Source organism: Pangasianodon hypophthalmus, chromosome 13, assembly GCF_027358585.1.
Source record: "Pangasianodon hypophthalmus isolate fPanHyp1 chromosome 13, fPanHyp1.pri, whole genome shotgun sequence".
In the NCBI taxonomy this organism is placed as follows: domain Eukaryota; kingdom Metazoa; phylum Chordata; class Actinopteri; order Siluriformes; family Pangasiidae; genus Pangasianodon; species Pangasianodon hypophthalmus.
Genome location: NC_069722.1, coordinates 11,882,183 through 11,900,672, shown reverse-complemented (window position 1 = coordinate 11,900,672; position 18,490 = coordinate 11,882,183). Strand labels below are relative to the sequence as shown.

General features: G+C 38.5%; 1 protein-coding gene across 1 annotated transcript in view; it reads right to left on the bottom strand.

The window, feature by feature from the left end:
- The window catches only part of grin2ca (glutamate receptor, ionotropic, N-methyl D-aspartate 2Ca), a 58,071-nt gene extending 40,126 nt beyond the window's left edge, over positions 1–17,945 (bottom strand). Inside the window, exons 1-2 of the mRNA XM_026917084.3 lie at positions 17,386–17,945; positions 16,921–17,154 (exon numbers count right to left, since the gene is read on the bottom strand). The gene's annotated coding sequence lies outside the window, so the exon portion shown is untranslated. The remainder of the gene's footprint in view (positions 1–16,920; positions 17,155–17,385) is intronic.
- Positions 17,946–18,490: the final 545 nt, after the last annotated feature.

The following is an 18,490-nucleotide window of genomic DNA, read 5'->3' as shown; positions in this document are numbered from 1 at the left end:
CTAGCTATTTATAAAGGCAGCGTTGCAGTTTACACACTCGGTAGTTGATGTTTAACTGTTTGTGCTCTTGTCTGAGGGGATTCGTGCATTTTTTAAAGTTGCTATTCACACTTCTTGTTTTGACAGCGAGGCTGCGAATTAGCCATCATCTCAGTCTCCAGTTAGTTTAGCCTGTTAGCTAGCTAGCTAGTCGTGTGAGTGAGAGAGAGAGACGTTGCTAAAGTTCGGCGCTGTGCCTGGAGATGCCCGCGATGTTGGAAAAGTGTACGACGGAGATTTCAGGGAAAAGAAGAGGCAGAAACTCGATGAACAACCCGACAAAAAGTTTTACTTCCAACGGCAACAGTAACAGTTGTTGGTCAGTGATGAGGAGCAGGGTAAGTGACGGGTGGTAGCAGGCCCGGGTTGGCTAATCGGGAGCAGCGGGAGGATTCTCGGTGTTGTCATGCCACTGGGTTGAAATACAGATGTCTGTTATGGAAGTTACATGTTATTTATTGTAATGACCCTGACAAGAAGTGCATTCAGCATTGGCATATTTAAATATTAAATTAGCATATTTTTACTCAAAAATAATATATTTATGGTATATTGTTTGTGTGTTTTGAAGACACTCTTAATTAATTTGTAATGTACTTGTAAATCAAAAAAGTCCACTTTAATATCACTAATCAAGCATGCAATTATCTTACACAGGCATATACTTAAAGTGTACTAAGTATACTTGAAGTTGTTCCAATTTAGCACATAAAAGTACACTAAATACACTTAAAGTTATGCTTTACTACAATTTAATTACAGCTAAAAGATACTTAGCACAAAATTAGTTGTTCCAAAATAGCACAAGTTAACTAATCATTAACACACTTAAAGTATACTGACAACTAGTCTGGCTGCAAGTATACTTAGCATATTTTTTTTTTTCACTAGGGTATATATATATATACATATATATATATATATATATATATATATATATATATATATATATATATAATTTTTTATTTATTTAGTGTATCTAGTGCTTTTTAGTAATTGTAGATGGTTTTTAGTTACCAAAAAGTAATTGTGTCAGTTCAAAAAAGTTTGCTTAAATTGACAACCAGCCAAGAAATTGTAGCTGAAGAGATTTGACCTTTAACCAAATAAGTGAGGCTGGTACCAACCAACACTAATTGTCATACAGTATTCCTGACCCTTATAATCTTCTCCTGACTTTTAAATTGCACTCACACGCAACCATCTTAAATTTATGCTCCCTAGACATGTAATCCAGTCTACAAATCTGCATGTATCCAATTCCTCTCTCTCTCTCTCTCTCTCTCTCTCTCACTCCCACACCCTCAGAGCTTAAAACTGTGTCATTCTCCCTGCCTATCCCCAGTTTCTGTCAGTAGCAATTTTCAAATGCGTGACCTCTCTCTCTCTCTCTCTGTCTCTTTCTCTCCTGCTCTTGGCTCTTTTGCAGTACGGCTTGGCCTGAGAGCACACAACCCAGATTAGATCAAAGCAGGAGTCAAAGAACCAAGCTTGGCACCCAACAATCCACAAACTGCTCTCTCTGCCATGTCTGTCTCTCCTGCTCTAATATCAGTGCATATTTAGAAGTGAAAGATAAAGATCTTTTTTGCTCTCAAATTATGAGACAGGACAGGAACATTTTCTCCTTTCAGACAGATGAATCTCAATTGCAAAGAACTACAGAGTCAGGACTCTTCCTTAAGCTTGCTGGTTTACCACCCTCTAGTGGGAGAGTTGGAGAGGAGAAGCAGACAATATGAGAAATCTCAATAAATACAGGTCCTCAGCAAAGGTGTGTGAGGTTTTTCATAAACTGGAGATGCACGTGCAGGTTAACCAGCATATAAATGCAGCGTATAAAGTTCAAATAGTCAGTGAGCCACAGTGGAAAATGTAATGAAGTTTTATACTTAATTATCATACCAAGGCAAGTTTATTAAATTAATAATTCAGTAAAATATGGGTTACATAATAACAATATCAATGCAAATAACACTTAATCCTTAATCATTGCACTATTTTCTGGAAAGCAACAGTACAATTTTGTATCACCTACAGACTGTTACTCTATTTACAGTAACTAACCTACTACACCACATAGCTGTTTTTTTTTTTTTTCTTATACCTATTTTCCTTTTCCTCATAGTATCTTTCCTTAAGCTTGGCTAGCAGAAGGGTTTTTTTAACATTACAGTTTTAATAATGTTCAATCTGTCAGATTATCTGGGTCCATAAAAATTTTTGTTTTATAGATGTTCATACACTGTTGATGCACCATTTTTAGTTGTAGTTAACATTAACACAAATGTTTCCAGGGTTTTTTTTATGTATGACTGGGGCGTTGTGTGAGTGATATTCTAAGAGCATCTTGAAGCAAACTATTATTGCAGAGGCAACAATCATAAATTGATTATTATGGATTATAATTGATTACAAATTGATTATTATTGAAAAAGGCCACAGAACTGGTATGTAAAAAATAATTCAGATTTTTAAACTGATGTGTAAATAGGCTAGCTAAGATGATTAATAACCCAAATACTTAAAATAGTCCTTCTCTGCATCATTATCATTTGTGAATCAAGCCTACCCCAGATTCTGAACAAAGTTGGTTATATATTGATCAGAGGCTACTAAATTGAATCATATACAGTAGTATCGTAGCAAATTCAGCGATATCGTCAAGCTTCAAATTGTTGCCTTAAGAATTGAAATCGGATTATGTGGAAATTTGAGGTGTACACCCCTTCAGCATACAAACATTTATAAACCTTATGCTTCGGGTGTCCTCCCACGGCCCACAAAACATGCCAGCTGGTGGATTGTTGGTAGTGGGGCAATTTTGTAGCAATGTTATTTTTGTAAGATTAAACCCTAAACTTTTTAGAACCCATCAAATACTTTGACTGAGTATATTTCTCCAATAACTTTCTCTTCTAGCTGAATTGGGTTATTGTAAACTCTCTTCTCCTTTGAATCACTTTCTCACTGTTTTGACTTAATGCTCATATCACATTTCCAGCCACATCCACACATTTCCATCCACATCCACACATTTCAGATGTAATATCAATAAAAGAAAACACACACAAAAAAAAGAAATGCAATATCTCATCAAAGCAATAATCCACTACCTCAGAAACTCTACCTATATGTCTAACATCAAATGTATTAGTTTTATTGCACAAGAATTACATCATATTAAATAAAGTTTCTGGTACCTTTCTGCATTACCAAGCATCTCAGGTTCGTATAGGCGTTTAAAGCTCTATGCATTATGAATAATACAGAATATGGACAATATCTAGTACTTGGAAAATGTCATGGCTTTGCATGTTCAGAATAAATATACTATGCCCAAACTAAACTTAAGACTCTCATACAGGAGGATAAGACGTGAGATAATAATGTTTTTAATGCTAATTACATTTTCAATCATAGATTAGGCAAGCAGAGTTTAATAGCTGGGTCTGGTCATCCGTCCAGACGTAATGTGGACAGTAATAGAACGCCAAGATGGAATTTCTTGGCTTGGCATCTGAACAAAACATCCCAAAGCAGCATTATTATTGTCACATCCTATCACATCAGATCACCTCTATTTTTGAATCTACATTGTGGTTTGTGACACAGACAAATCTTTAAACCACAAGTTTTAAGTCTACTTGTCATCAGATCACCTCTGGCAGTAGGATCCAAGGGTCCAACTGTCCATCACTGCCACTGACAAACCAGTTCAGATATGTTCCTAAAGCACTATTCTACCAGAATTAATTTTACATGGGAACGCAGCATAAGTAAATATTAGCTGTGTGTCAAGAAACAGACAGATGGACACAAGTGCAGGTTTTCTGGTTTTATTAAAACCATTGGAAGAGACAAAGCAAAGAGCTAGGCAAGACTCATATACCTGAGGCAGGTGAATAGCATAAACTAGACAAAAGTAATCAGTAAACGTAAAGCAGGCTAGAGTTAAACACTAATCAAGACAGGCAGATAACAAAACTTTGAATCATCTGAGACACAATGATGGTGCAAGACTTTGCAAAGTAACACTGAGAATCCAAGTTATTTAAATTATTGCACAGGGGTAAGTGTCATTATTAATAAGGTGACTTTGAGTGTGGATAGGATCTTGACTGTGATGTTTTGGGCTGAGGATCATGAGAGTTGCAGACCTGGACATGAAACAATGTGTCTATGATATTAGCTCTAATCAAACCTGTCGTGCCAGTGACTTTTGTAAATTTTCATGTTCTAACTGCTGTAAAATGAATACAAATACATTATTTGGATACATTATGTGGATTGTACAGATAATTAGTTCTAAACAAATGCAAATATGAATAGCGTGCTCAGTATTTTTTGTTTGTTTGTTGTTTGGCGTGTAATTGAGACTAGAGGTATGCCTTGGGACTAAGAACCCTGCAGGATGGCACAAAAAAAGTCATGTGAGCGGGAGGTTTTTAGTTTCATGCAGGCAAGCAGTCATATTATGAAGATCTTGGGTCCAAGAAAGACCACATTCACTTACATGAACGTGAACGATGCATTTACAGCAGTGCATTTACAGAGTTCTTTCATCCTTAGTAACTGCCTGGTCAGGGTCACAGTGGTTTAAATTAGGGCACTAGTTTGTTTATATTTTGGGAAATAGAAGCAATAAAAAAAAAAAAAAACTCGTTGGTTTAAATCCATGTACAGTTGTGAATATTTGGAGCACTTGACAGATACAGATACAGGTAGTATGAAGTGAACTGTAGAACTCACAGGTTATATCAGTTTATCAGTTTGTTTTATCTTTTTTTATCACACACTAATTGGCACATTGGTAAATGCTGTATGTCTCAAGCATTCTTCAGAGGATGACTTCACTTGAACATCTTTTCAGCGCGCTCAGTACTGTTTGACTTTATGGCATGCAGCTGTGGATGAGTAATGACTCATAATCGCACTTGTGTCATCCAGAAGAGGATGGGTTCCCTTTCAAGTCTGTTTCCTCTCAAAGTTTCTTCCTCATGTCATCTCTAAACATTTTTCCTGGCCACTGTTGTTATTTCTGGTTTACTCATTAGGGATCTAAATCTATATCTGGATTTCTGTAAAGCTGCTTTGTGACAATGGCCATTGTAAAAAAAATTGCAATATAAATAAAATCAAATTGAAAATTGAATTTTCCTTTTTTTTTTTTTCTTAAATATGAACGTGCTCAAGGGAGCATTATACATTCTATCATTATACTTACTCACGGAAGCATTCATTTCTCCAGTCCAAATACTTCTACACCTCAAACGAAAATGAGACATAATGTTTCCGCCCTGGTCCAGTTTTATATTTCCTTCCTTATGGTTGGCAGCATGTTTTCTACTTATGTGTTACAGAAGTTACATTTTAAACATGAAGTGTTTTTATTATAATCACTCTGGTAACATCAGTAATCTCTTATCCCATTGGTGAAATGGTCATAAACTTTGCAAACTTCTTGTGTTAGCATAACCCCAGGGACATACAGTATATCTGTCTTTCCATCCCAGTCTGTGAGACTTCTGGAATGAGAGAGTACAGGTATACAAATATTTCAGTCATGGCTGTAGAGTTTGGTTTATGTGACAGTGATAGATTTGCTCTGTAATGATACCCAGCAAATAAGGCAGACAGATTTATGAAAGTCATTAGCATGTGTCACAATATTTGCACATATACTTTCAGTGATTTGATCAATAGCTTGAACATGATAGGCATACCAACCTTTAAATGATTAGCAGCTGATTAAGTGATCATGTTTAATGTTGCAGGTAATCAAGCATTTTTGTGTCTATAAAGAATGTGGCAGAATTTTTAGTTTAGGTTTATGAGCTATGATGGAATCAGATGTTTCCATGCATCTTTCTCACATGATGCTTGAGAATACTGTAAAGAAGGGTTTGTTTCATTAGAGTTCTGTTTCATCTCTTATATCTACTATGTTGTCCTGTTGTACAGTGAGTTTCTCTGAGCCAGAATGTATTGTCATTATCGTTTTTCTGCAATTTCAGTTTGGAGAGTTGAATTTTTCTTAACCTAGCATTAATGTTATTGAAAAGACAGTGATTCTAACACTGAATGGTAAACGAAATACACAATTTCCCAGTGGTAGAGAAGGCAATATTGTCTAACAGTAAATAATATATAGAAAGTATTATATTAACGGACTGTCCTGAAAAATCCAGCTTGGTCTGACCAACTACCAGCTACCAAAACAGAGGCCAAGCAGGTCAAACTGGTAGATGGGAACTACTAATAATTCAACATTAGAGATAAGTTGTTTTTAAGAAAATAACAAAGTGAGGCAATTCTCAATCATTTATCTATCAATTTCATCATAACATAGTTGGAAGATACCAGCTGGCAAAGAAGCGCAACCTGTGTTTTGGCAGCTGGTAGCTGATCAGACCAAGCTGGATTTTTATTAGAATTTTTCATTATAGAGTTGCTATATTGTCTTCTTTAATTACTGTAGAGGCATGCAGCAAGATTGGAATCCCACAGAACCCAACTAAAAACAACAGCAGAATGAATTTTTTTTTAATTTTCATTCAAGTGGGAGCGAACAGTCAAAGATGAAGCTTATGGGACAAAGAAAGACCCATAAGTTCTTGTAAACTCATTAACATAAGAACATATTAATGGTGCTTCTACAAATTACTGAAAATGGGTCTGAGTAATTATCTAAATGAGAGATATAATGAAGTGCAAACATGTTTTCTTTTTGTAATTATGGATTTTTGTGTGTAGATTAATGGTTGAAAAAGGAAATTTAATCCATTTTTTAAATTAAATCTCTAAAAAAAAATAAAATATGCAAAAAATATACTTTTTAGGAATGCTTTCCAAATCCAGTGTATATTTTGCTCACTCAGTGCTGTGTGATGAATTTACTGCTTTTCTCATTCATACATCATCAGTGCTTAACTCTGGGCAGGATCACTGTGGTCTAAATTACTAATTTTAATATTTTGAGAAATAGAACCAGCTAGGTTCATCAGAAAATACTGTAGGAAGGTGCAAAAAGAAATAACTGTAGAAGCAGGAAAGATTGGTCAAACTTTCTACAAGAGAGGGCGCGATTGGTCAAGAGTGTCTGCAGGAGCAGGCAGTAATGAGATTTAAAAAAAAAAAAAAAAAACAGTCTAGTGCACACTTCAAGATTACTGTATCATTATGTAAAACAATCATCTTAAAAGCTCTCTGTCTATTTCATACTAAGAGTATAATCCACACTAGTCATCCTGAATTTAATAAGAATTTCCATAGGCTATTGTAGCCTCTATTTAGGAGGCATCAGGTCCCATATTATTCATCTCTTCCCCCTAAACAGTTAATCTTTTTTTAATTCAAGTAAATTACTTTTATTTTGTAATCTCTTTTTCTGTGTGTGAAAGCTGACAAAAACAAATGGTGCAGCAGTAAAGAATCCACAACCTGTCCCCAGACTTCGAACCGTCTCTGGCACTTTAGCTTTAGCTGAACTTTTCATGGTACACTGTAAGCCAGAAGAACTTCGGCAAAAGGTTTGAACTACAGCCGAGGAGTTACGTGAATATGTTACACTTGTCAGCAAGCATCTAGATAGATCTTCTGTAATTTCTGACAGGTGATGCTGTGGTCTTTTCTAACATCAACCACAACATAAAACTGGCATCCATTCCACTGTTCACCTTTATGCAAGCTAACATTATCATTATTAGTCAACTATTTGCATTATCTCTAATTTTAGCCAGGAGAGAAAATGAACACGTGGTCAAAACAAGAGGCAGTAGTCTGATAAGTGTATAAATACAGCACCTTTTTTGTGTACACTGATTTGAGTTCACTCTAAAATAGTTTTACTCCTTTATCACAATCCTGTTACTTCCCTTCCAGACAGATTTACTAGTAATGAGCTTAACTATTCTGAATACAAAGGTCAGTGTGCAATTAAGTTATATGTGGATGTTAAATATATGGGCTATTCCAAATGGGGAAAAAAGGGGGGGGGGGGGGGTTAATTTGCTGATAATGGCCGCAAATGCAGAGAGAGAGAGAGCAAAGAAACAGTACCTGGTGAGAGGTAGTCTCTCACAACCTCCATGAACAGAATTTAAAACCCCATTGACCCCCTTTCCATTGCAGTGGAGTGCCAGTGTTGTTTGTTATAATTGGAGAAACTTCCCTTGTGGGTTTTTTTCTTTGGCTAACAATAATTGATTTCTAACCTAACATAGCAGCTAACATTTTCCTAAAGGAAAGAGAGGTGATCTTCTCTATGCAAGCATGCACACACAAACACACTTGAACCCTTTTGCATTCAGCTGCAGAAGTATTTCTATTTCCTCTTTGTTTTCACATCATACATTCTTATTGACAGCTGAGTCTCCCAAAGGGTTAAACTGTAGTTTTGTCCCAGGCTGTTACTCAGTCAAACCCAATTGCTGTGTTTGTTGTTGTTCTTTTTTTCATCACATGCGTAATGATACTGCTTAAAATGCACCATAAGACTAAAGTGTCTGTTTACTTCCTGGAAGATATCCAGTGCAATCACACTTTAAACAAATACAGAGATCATGCTTAATTTAGAGTAAATTTTACACATAATTTTCAAATCAAGATTCCAAACATAATAAGAGTACAATGCTTCACCTTGGCTTCATAGGCCTTTATCTAGAGTGACTTACAGAAGTGCCTTGAAGTCTCTATCAATAAATACATCCTGACACTGGTTCACTAGGTAACAGACGAAGAATACCATCAGTCTAAAAACCCTGTTGGGGAGGTAATATAGTAAGAGAAGCATACAGATAACATAAAAATTTTTTAAGTGCTAATTTAAGTATTTCAGGAAGAGGTAAATCTTTAGACATCGTTTGAAGACTGCCAGTGACTCAGCTGTTCGGACACCTGGGGGAAGTTCATTCCACGACCTAAGTGCCAGAAAAGAGAAAGGTCTTGATGCATGCCTTCCTTGAGATGGTGGGATTAGTCGAGCAGTGCTATAGGAGCGGAGAGGGCGTGGTGCAATGCGGGTGTGATAAGTGCTTTGAGGTAAGTGGGTGCTGGACGGTTTTTGGCTTTTAGGCAAGCATCAGTGTTTTAAATCTGATGCAGGCAGCTACAGGAAGCCAGTGGAGGGAACGTAGCAATGGGGTGGTGTGGGAGAACATAGGAAAGGTTGAAAATGTGTCGCACAGCTGCATTCTGGATCATTTGCAGAGGTCGACTGGCGCTCGGAGGCAGACCTGCCAGATGCATGTTGCAGTAGTCCAGTCTCGAAATAACAAGGGACTGAACAAGCTCCTGAGTGGCCTGTGTGGATAGAAATGGACAAATCCTTCTGATGTTGTAAAGGAGAAATCGGCATGAGCGTGTCAGTTTAGCAGTGTGAGAGGAAAAGGACAGTTGATTGTCCATGATTACCCCAAGGTTGCGTGCAGCGCCTGAAGGTGAGATCAGAGAGTTGTCCAGGGAGATCACAAGATCCTGGCATGGGGATGAATCACCTGGGATGAATAGCAGTTCAGTTTTGCTGGGATTAAGTTTCAGCTGATGAGCTGCCATGATGAGATGTCTGCCAGACATGCTGAGATCTGAGCAGAAATAGGAGTGTCTGAGAGAGGGAAGGAGAGGATGAGTTGAGTGTCATCCGCATAGCAGTGGTATGAAAACCCATGTGAGGATATGACCTCACCGAGAGATGGAGTATAGAGGGAGGACAGAAGAGAACCAAGTACTGAGCCTTGTGGGACACCAGTGGAGAGTCTGCATGGAGCAAATGTGGATCCCCTCCACGTCACCTGATAAGACCGACCTTCCAGGTAGGAAGTAAACCATTGCCATGCTATGCCATGAATTCCAAGACTCATGAGGGTGGACAAGAGAGTCTTGTGGTTGACTGTGTCAAACGCTGCTGAAAGGTAAAGGAGGATGAGGACTGATGACAGTTTGGCTGATCTAGCAGCATCTAGTAGCTTCTCAGTGACAGCTAAAAGGGCAGTCTCTGTGGAATGTGCCACTTTGAAGCAAGACTGGTTAGGATCTTGGAGGTTGTTCTGTAAGAGATAGAGAGACAGTTGATGGTAGGTAGTGCGTTCAAAGATTTTAGAAAGAAAAGAGAGAAGTGATAACGGTCAGTAGTTGTTGATGTCTGAGGGATCCAGAGTGGGTTTCTTCAGGATGGGAATAACTCTTGCTCTCTTGAATGCAGTTGGTACATGACCAGATATTATGGAGCCATTGATAATAGTAGCGATGAAGGGGAGGAGGTCTTGTGAGATGGTCTGGAGCATTGTGGAAGGGATTGGATCCAATTGCAGGATCTCTTCTGTTGCTAGATTAGAAAACTGTGCCAGTGAAGGAAATGGGGAATCCTGAGTAGGAGTTGGGGTAGGAGTGAAGGTCTGGCAGATTTTTTTCAATCTTCCCATCATGAAAGGTGGCATAGTCATCAGCAGTCAGGGAGGACAGAGCAGGAGGAGCTGGCGGGTTAAGTACTGAAGAAAGATGTTGTGGAGCTTGCAAGAATCTTGTGCAGAAGTTTCCAGCTTTTAGTTGTAGAAGGCAGTCTTAGCAGAAGTCACTTCAGATGAGAATTTGGACAGGAGAGCGCAGTAAGAGGCAAGATCTGTGTCAAGTTGTGATTTCTTCCACTTTCTCCCTGCTGTTCTTAATTCTCTCTGATTGCGGGGTAACACATCCGAAAGCCAAAAAACAGGGCAAGAAATCTTCCTAGTTCTTATGTAGTGCAATGTACAACCATCTTCTTTCCTGCAGCACAATGTCTTGCTGAACGACAGAAACTAATAACCGTTAATGATCATGTAAGTCTTGTTCAATATATGCAAAGTGATAATAAAATGTGCAGTTATGGCAGTCAGTAGGTGATTTATTAGAGTCTTAAAACTTACCATAAGAATAATATGTACCTGATCTATATACTATCTGAACCTGCTGATCTGTGTAAATAGTTAGAAGAAAATGTCTTATGACTTAATTAAATAAATACAGCATATACATAAGTATAGTAGCTGTAGGCATTCAAACCATTTACCTCTCATGTTTCGTTGATATTACTTTTAATTGCTCACTGTTCGCTGTAGAAAAATGTATTATTATTATTATTATTATTATTATTATTGTCTTAACCCTCCATTTTGCCACAAAGTAGAAGATCAGGTTCATAAACCTTTCATAAAGTGTCAAGCAGATACAGTGTCAAATATGTTTTAACTGATGCCTCCAGGGCCAGTAATTTAAGGGTTAAGTCTGATTTATCAGTTTATCAAGCCCAATTTTAAAGTGTAGGTGGCAAAAAGTGTATTGTGTGTGTGTGTGTGTGTGTGTGTGTGTGTGTGTGTGTGTGTGTAGCAGAGGATCAGCATAAGACCATGGTTAAGCTGTAGTTGTGGCACCCAGTACAGAATCCCTCCTCATCCAGATGACATCAAGCTTCACCATTTGTTTTACACACGCACACACACACACACACACATACACACACACACACACACATACACAGTCTCTTGGCAATCTGTATATTAACATAATACTTTACTATTTAATCTAGTTTATAGATGTCCTTGGCACCAGATTATTGTTTCTTTGCTGTGCATAGAATAAGCAACTGAGCTGCATCTCAAACTGTATACGGCAGTACGGAAGCAAGGACAGTGTGATTGAACAAACTGATTGACATTCAGGGAATGATGAGGTTGCAGTTTACCATTTCAAAACAAATTCTTGAAGCTGTACTGTTAATTTAGGTGGTATGCAGACAAAGCACATCACATTAGCTACATATTTACATGAACCCAGATTCCCATCACTTATAAGAAGCAACAGTGCCATATTTGCAAATTTGCCATATTGCCCTATCCACTATATAGTAGCATTTGTGTAAGAAAAAGAGCATGTTTACTGGAAATTGACTTAGAATGGAGATGGAATGGAATAGAAACTCTTTCAATAAAGTTTTTTTTTTTAAATAACTACACAACATGAATCAATACACGCATTGTACTCTGACTATAAAGGTCTTAACTGTTCTTGTGTAGTTTTATCCAAATTTCCAGAACTTGAGTTTGAGTTCTTTACACTTTCCTTTTTGTGGTTTTGTGGAGTTCAATTTGCAAATGTCTTTAAAAGACATGTTTTATGACTGCCCCAACAATTGCCTTATTCATTCATCATAAGTGATTTCTGAGTTTTCCATTCTTTTTTCAGTAAAAAAATTTCTCAAAATGATTGCTTCTGGTAATCACACAGATGTTACAGCTGAAGTAGATCGAGATAAGGTTGAAAAATGCTGATGTCTCATTACAAAGTTGCCCTCCTGCATTTATGCACTGAAAATGGAATAAATGTGTAAAAAAAAATTCTATTAAAATATTTATATTTCCATTTTTGATAATCTGTCTAAAAGTATACATGGAGCAACAGCCCCAAAAGTGTAGCTACCCCAAGATTTATGTTAAACAGCCTTACTTGAGTTTAATGTTTAGCCATAGTGTCAAATTATATAATGGCAAAAGAAAGCAGAGATACTTCACATTCTATTATTTTTTAAATTAATTTTATAATAATTTTATATCACAGCACTGGTGATCTCTTGGTTCTGACTGGTATAGCAGCACAATTCTGACAGCAGTGCCGGCTACAAACCACAGGTTTATATGAATGTGCTCATTCTAATATGTTATCATTTCTATAGTGAGATCTTACATAGGGGCTTGTCTTACATTCCACATGAACAGATTTTAAACACGTATAATTGTTGATATGGTGATGTTTTCTGTGACGAGATGTTTATTTAGCATCTTTGGAAGGAGTCTCCAATGTCAGCGTTTTGTAAAGGCTGTAACTTTAAGTTTTCAGACAGGGGAAAGTCTTCAGCAAGGAAATCCTTCTGGTTTGTGAATAACATGACAAGGTGTATTTTTTTTCAAAAATGACAAAGCAACTGAGGGACCAACTCAAGTGATAATTTGTTTTGTGGATGTTCCACAGCATTAAATGTAACTATAAATGGATAAAAAAGTACAATGTGTTGTTCTTTAATAAATAAAAATTATAATAGTTGGCAAGTTCCTGCAGATGGTAACAGCTTCACAGCACATTGTCGTTGATTATTTCTCTATAACAGCATGCCCTGTAGGGTTTTATTTCTATTGGCCATTTTTCTATCACGTCATCTGTCAGAGACTGAGCTAAGCTGCTTGTTCCTAATGCTTCCTCCCTACTTTTAAGCACTTTTATTAGGAATGGGAGGGAAATAGTTCTGTCTGGTCTTCTCTTTCTTTCCTGTTTTTTTGTCAGAGTTTTTCCTGTTTTCCTCAGTGGACAGAGCGGCAGACGTCGTGCACGTCGCTTGCCAGCCTGAATACAAATGGAGGCATGTGGGACATTCCAGTCTCCGCACACACGCAAAAGGCGTGAGCTCGAGAATTAGCGCGCGAAAAGAGACGGTTTGTTGGAGCTCCTGCTTATGACGCTCTCGCACATCACACTGGAGAGACTCGGATATTCTCGCCTCTGTGGAAAGTTGCTATTTTCCCCTGTTTCACACCAGCTGATGATCAGTCAAAGAAAGAGAGAAAGAGATTCATGACGGCTGTGGAGCTGCTCACATGAGAGCAGGTTCACTCTCATGACCTTGATGCCATCTTTATTGGAGGTGGCTGTTTAGCTCTGTTTGTGTGTGTGTGTGTGTGTAGTCTAAGGGCTGTCTACCAATCTTCATCTCATCTCTCAATAAATGTGTGTTTATTAGCCCCTACAGGCTAATTAAATGCTCTCGTTCCCTTTTTGTGTCTTCTATATGATTGGATTTACTATATAGAACATTTCCTTATATAGGTGTAATATTTATATTAGCTGATTGTGTATGGAAAGTGCTCTGTGCTGGGACAGTGGCTATAAAATGTTTAAGCTTTCATTAGGCGATGGGCTCTTAGTGGCAGCTCGCTGACAAAGCATCAGCTAGAGCTGTGATGCAGAGCTGGAGGTCATTTTGTGGGAAAACAAGGAGACGGCTCTGAGGTGAGCTGGAGAGGAGTAATATGTATCAGTCATTCATCTGGAAGTCAAACACTGGCATGACAGCTTTTATAGGCAAGACCTGGAGCTCTTATCTGAGTGGCCAGTAAAGACGGCGAATCTTTAAGTGGCTGTTTGTTGCCCTGTTTGTAGACAGCAACGGAATTTTTGTGCGGTCGTATTGATGTCTCTTTGGCTTCATCACAGGCTTAACTGCTTTTACTTCCACAGCTAGAACTGTAACTCTACCACAAAAGCAGTGTGCTTTGGGCCATTTTGAATCAATATTGTTCCCCACTGTGTGTGTGTGTGTGTGTGTGTGTGTGTGTGTGTGTGTTGGCACATATATTGTTGCATGGGTATTCACATTCAAGTTGCTGGCATGATTAAACTAACATCTGCTTTTAAATGTCTGCACTTGATTGCTTATTTCGTTTACTGATTTTATTCCTTCACAGAGTTAACTGAGTTTTGGTGCTTTACTCAGAGCTGTCACTCACAAAGTAGCTTCAGAAGTAAACCTGCACTCAGTACACCATCTTCAGGTGAGAAGTGGGCTCAAATGCACGTCACTTTGTCTGTCGAGCCATTATGAGAGTACGACAAATGGAATTTGAAGTGTACTTACATTTTCAGTTTTTTTAATAAAAACCGTTGTCAAAAAACAGTGTTTATACATGCATATAGTATTTTGATGAAAAAAATCCAGTGCACTCATTGTGGATGGGATGTGTAAAGTGTAAATATTAATTAAGAGGTAAATTATACAGTTTATTTGTATAATGTATGTAATATGTAATAATATACCATATATAGCAATAAAGTGTCTTGTCATAACAAGGATAGTAATACCTGACAGTTTTGACCTCGTGGGGACATTTGGCTGGTTCCCACAAGGAAAACAGCTTTTTATTCTTTTCTTTTCTTTTTTTCCTTTTTTTTTTACACTTTATTTTGTTTTTACAAAAGCGAGGTTAGATTTAGGTGTAGGCATGGCATTAATTAGCTCCATTTATAATTCTGTCAATGGAAGGTCCTCTGTAAGATAGTAAGAAAAGTGTGTGTGTGTGTGAATGTGCATGCATGCTCATCTGTAAGCACACATTTAGCTATGTGCATGCAAGAGCGAGAGAGTAGAAAGTGTTTTCTCCAATGCGTGTGTGTGTGTGTGTGTGTGAACCCTGCTGTGTGGTGCACCATTCTTTGCCATGTAGAGCCAGCATACCCTGGGCTCAATGCATCTGTTCCATCCACACACACTGGGATGGTCAGGCCTCTCTTTTTAACTCTTTGCTGTCATGCACCATCACATGCAACACACTCAAGGAGGCCAGAATCTTCATTTACCTCTTCACTGACATTTACACTCCACACACTCCCTCCACAATGAGTGTATTGGATCGCTTTTCATCTGAATGCCTTACTGATTTAGTGCTTTGCCACGTACTTTACAACACCATCTGTAATGAAGAGCCTGGCATTATGCTTTAACTGTTAATAGTTTTACAGGTCTGCTGATCCACACAATATGGCCTTTTTTTCACTAGATGCCTTTTGTTTGAGCTGCACTGGCCACTCTGCTGGCTCAAACACACGTTACAATGCACACACTGGGCTTGCCATATCAGAAAAGGTCCATTCTATGAAGATAAAAGAAGTCTAAAGTCATTTTCATCTAATAAATTGCATTTAGAGATGAGTTAATACATGAATACTAAGCAGGTAAGTAGACTTTAATGTAGGTGAGTAAGTAGGAAATAGTTTTGATCAGCCTCATGAGAAAATTTTTCCCTAAACTTTTCCTGCTTTGTCATTCATATGACCTTGGCTGATTTCAATGCCTACCGAAATAAACCTCAAATTTTAAATTGACACCTTGAAAGGATAAAATTTTGACTGTTATAACGTGAAGATCTTGAGCCGTAAAAGCCATAAAGTTTTGACCTCAAGGTCAAAGCAGATGTGACTTTTCAACTTTTATACATTTATATTTTATAACATTTTGTTGTAAAAATTCTGACATATATTCAGTGCCATGTATCTAACATTTATAAGATTAGCTCATTTTTTTTTGTTAGGTCAGCTAGAACATTACAATTCCAATATCATGAACTTCTTAGTTCAGTAGTGTGGTACATCATCCTTTCTTGCTGTCTTTCTCACCCCCAGTGTTGTTCCTCACCTTCTATCTTATCAGTCACCTCTTTTTTCTTTGTCTCATCCCCCATCATTTGTCCTGTTCTTATTAAAAGGCAATAAAATGCTTTCACCCATGGTGCACAGCCCCCTTAGGTAAAATGTGCTATCACATTCACAATGGGCCACGTCCTAAACGCATCGGGATGCATTCCCGCCTGTGTAATAAGTGGACCAGCGGTAATTACTGCAGCTTGTCAGCACTTCAGTGTCTACGGAGCTCGGCTCACTTCACTTTGCTTTTAGTCTCATTATAGCTACTTGTACTTTATTACAGCAGGTGTGCAAGGACAAATTGTCTCTTTTTGGCTACACGCCACTACATAAATATAGAGATAAATAAGGCCATATTATGTTACACATTTAAGAGATAAAGACAAATAGGAAACCCTTTACAGTCCCAGCAAGCGTCCTACCTGTGGATGAACTCCCTCTCACACATAGCACCTGTTTAACAAATACAGCAGGGCACTTTCACGCACGTGTACACCCACCTGAATGCATGGACCTTGTCACACATTGGTTTCACACACACAGAACACACCATCTAAAAATATACATGACAGCTTTGCACGCATTACAAACACTCACACACGCCCCAGCAGTAGTTAACTATTCACTCCACACATTCCAGCAGCATGAAAAGTGATCAGTTACCTGCAATGACAAACTGCATCCAGCCCAGGCTCCTGACAACACATTCCTCCTCTGTGACTCCAATGTCCCGTTTCTTTTTCTTTTTCTCTCACTCTCGCTCCCCACTCTGTCCCTCTGTACGGCTCACTCTCCGCTTCCCGCACTTGTTTGAGTCTATTTCAGAGTGGATGGAGGAGCCTGCTGTGTCGGTGGCATGGTTTCGAGCAGTTTGGCAGAAGGTCACATCATCTTGTTCTGTGAGGGGAGGGTGGGATGAGGAGGGAGGGGAGGGATGGGAGTGAGGGAGGGAGAGGAAAGGAAAGGAGCGGAGGGAGAGCGAGGAAAGATAGAGTAAATGAATACGTATATAGAAAGATGTCTAGACAGTTGAGTACTACATAGAGTGAGCATGTATGTTTATAATAACTGTGATAAGGATCCCAATAAAAATGAGCATAATGTGTAAAAGTCAAAGGATGTTCTCACCTTCCATCTGGCTCCATGTGAAGTCCAAAGAGGTGCAAAAATGGTCCAACATATAGATCGAAGAAACAGCAAATTCTTCCAAATGAAAAAGGAGCTCATGTGTAGTCCCTCAGGCGAACACCAGAAAAGAACCCTGAAGTATCTCTGGAAGATCCTGAACCTCGATTACCTGTTCTCCAGCTGTGTGTCCACTGTGCTCTTGTCATTAAGGACAAGCTGAAATTACTCCAGATGCAGACGGGGTATGGAGGCTGGCAGACAGATGGCACAGACCAGCGGGCAGGGCTGCGACCATTTGTGTTCTTGTTGCAGGTTGTAACTTCTAAGCTGCAGTGAGCTTTCCTCTTTTCTTCTCTCGGTAAAACTCTTGTTTTTTGTCTCTCTACCGGGATAATTGCGTAGGTTAGAGGTCGCTACAGTATCTACTAAACTGATGTTTGTTTGTAGAGAATACTTGTCCTTGTAGTGGTGAGTGATGTCTTGGCCCGCGGATTACTGTGTCCGGTTGTAATCCTGCGCCCTCTTCCACTACATGTCAGAGCAAGGGCTTGTGAGCTGTAATCATTATGTCGTAAGGATTTATCCTGCATGTCCCCTCCACCCCACCCCACCCCACTCCATCCTGCTCTGTTTCTCTCTCACTTATCCTGTTCTCTCTTTTCCCACCACGTCTCCCTCCCTCGCAAAGTCCCACACTGTGGTTCTTATATTTCTCAAGCTCACACACATTCAAGGCATTGCTTTTTTTAGGGTTATCTATCATTCTATCGATATATCTGCTTTCTTTCCTCCTTCTCTTCATTCATCCTTGAGAGATGCAACTCATCAACAGGTCCAGGAGATGATGCTGTTAGATATGGATGAATGCACACACACACATACACACATACATGCACACACTCAATGCTTAAAGCATTATGGTGATTAAATGTAAAGAGAAACAGTTTGAATGATTGTGAACATTTTAATTATCACCGTCGAAAAGGTCTAATTTAATTCAACGAGCTTCCCATATCTATTCCATACACACCGTAACTGATTCTCTTCATCCTGTGGATAGGACGCTTTGCACATGGCTAAATTTGTGCAGAGAGTAATGCATACA